Source organism: Haplochromis burtoni, unplaced genomic scaffold, assembly GCF_018398535.1.
Source record: "Haplochromis burtoni strain Fernald_Lab_line unplaced genomic scaffold, NCSU_Asbu1 Contig_925, whole genome shotgun sequence".
NCBI classification, from domain to species: domain Eukaryota; kingdom Metazoa; phylum Chordata; class Actinopteri; order Cichliformes; family Cichlidae; genus Haplochromis; species Haplochromis burtoni.
The window spans coordinates 111,738-113,862 of NW_024583286.1; the positions used below are offsets into that span (position 1 = coordinate 111,738).

A 2,125-nucleotide genomic window follows, 5' to 3' on the forward strand; every position below is an offset into this window, starting at 1 on the left:
CTTTTCAGGTAACATTTTAAATGTTTTATTATGCAAGGGTAAGTGTGCTTCTTTGGACTGAACACATTTGCCTAACATGTAAAAGGTCCCCAGTCAGGACCAAGAGAAGACAGCAGGCACAAATCAAGCCTCAGGGCATCACAGCTAGTGTACTCCTAGTTTACATCCCAGTCCCCATTAAATAGGAGTGTTATGCCTCAAAGATCATCAGGCATAAAATCTGAGCCAAATCCTATCAGGTGTGGCAATACTAACTTACCTAGATTGTTTAAGGATAAATACTTGCTTGAAACGTCCAACAGGTGAGCACTTTTTAATGGCCAATATTGTTCTCATTCTGGGAAAATGTTACTCAACAAATTCTTCCCGGGATGCTTTTCTCTCTGGACATTCTGTCATAGCTTAATGAGATTAATAATTTTGAGTATAAAACATGTCTACTGTAGGTTAAATGCCCTCTGCACATTTGTTACACTCACCAGCAGAGGGCAGAGTAAACCCTTAAGTCAGACTGTATCTTGCGGTCTGTCATGAGACTGTGAACCTGGTGCTTCTGCACTGACAGCTTGTATATTTTGCCTGGTCCTGCTTGGTGAGGTAAAAAAAAAAAAAAAACGTTAGATTTTCTACATGTCTGTTTCTCTATTTAATTTGTGTAAAACAAGCACATTGTAAACTGTTAAAACTGGTCCATATTTTACTCACCTGTTTCATATCCTTTGTATTTTTTCTGTGTGTCGTTGTGTGGTGTAAATGTCTTCAACTTTTTTAATTTAAATAATTAATATCTAATTGAATTAGTAAATAATTAGTAAGCATGCACAAATCACACTTTGTATTTGTTTGATTCCTTATGTTAAATTATGCTGGACTAATTCCTGATAGTGTCTGCACAACACTCCACCAAGGACCAACTGTCCAACTGTCACTGTGATCCACTGGTCTAAGCAAAAGTAGTAAAGACACAAATACCATTGCAAATTCTAATACTACAAAGTATTGCAATCATATTGCCTGCTGACTGTGGGTTAGTGGTAGTGATGGGCAAAGCGAGGCTTTGCGGAACTTTGACGCATTTATGCAGGACTTGTATCGTGGATTAAAAATAATCTGACACCCATCTCCACACCTTCACCCACTCTTTTGCTAATCGTCACATTTTGATAAAAGCTATCTGTGGCACAGACAAGCACTGCACACACACACACACACACACACACACACAAAACGGCGCATACTCATTATTACCACATGTTTGGGTGGATGGTTTTTTTTCCGTTCCGTTCATTCACAGTAGCAATACTCCTGCACATGGGAGTTAGAGCTGAAAATTTGTGCCTGTTTAAGTTTTCTCCTTGAAAGCAGAGGCAGTTTCTCTTGAGATCATTTAATAATTTTTCAGCACAATGTATTACTCTCTCTTTCTCTGCTTGTGGAAGTCATTGGAGTCAGCAGGGGAGCTGGTCCCAGGTAGGGACTACTTGCGTGACCCCACCCCAGGGAAAAGGGTAACATCTCCTGGGTCTAGGAGCCGATTGTCTCTCCGGGGTTGAGGGTATCTGGACCTGGGGTGTAGAGTATGTTTGGGGAGTGTGAGTGTGTGTAAGGTGTCGATTTCTGTTTGTCTCCACGTTGGGTGAGTGCTGAGTATTTGTATATGTGTTCATGAGGGTGGGAATGCATGTTTGTGTCTGTGTGTGCCTGTTTGTCTGTGTCTATGTCTATGTCTTAATCCTGTGGTAAATCATGTTGCTTCATTTTTTAATTTTTAATTTTTAATTTATTTTTTTTTAGTGGAAATTAAGTCCTGTTTGATTATGGAATGATATGAGGCCTGAGTGAGGCAGGAAGATATTTGTGGAAGTTTAGTCATACTTAGAGATGTCAGCAAATGACCACCAGATATTAGAGCAAGAAGATGAAAGTTCAGGCAAAGGAAAAAGCAGCTTTTGATGAGTCTGAGAAGTCCATTATGGATAAAAGGAATTGTGTAAGCTAGCTCTCTGAAGTTCTGGGATTTGGTTTGTAAAGCCCATTCAGGACACCGGCCTGTGAAGGGAATCTTTTCATGGCAGCTTTGTTGAAATCTATTTAGGAGAGCTCTCACTTTCCAGAGGGCTTTATT

General features: G+C 39.9%; 1 protein-coding gene across 1 annotated transcript in view; it reads left to right on the forward strand.

Moving 5' to 3' along the window:
* The window catches only part of LOC102314062 (immunoglobulin superfamily member 10), a gene marked incomplete in the record, with an annotated part of 32,326 nt that extends 31,206 nt beyond the window's left edge, over positions 1 to 1,120 (forward strand). Inside the window, 1 exon segment of the mRNA XM_042216105.1 lies at positions 1 to 1,120.
* Positions 1,121 to 2,125: the final 1,005 nt, after the last annotated feature.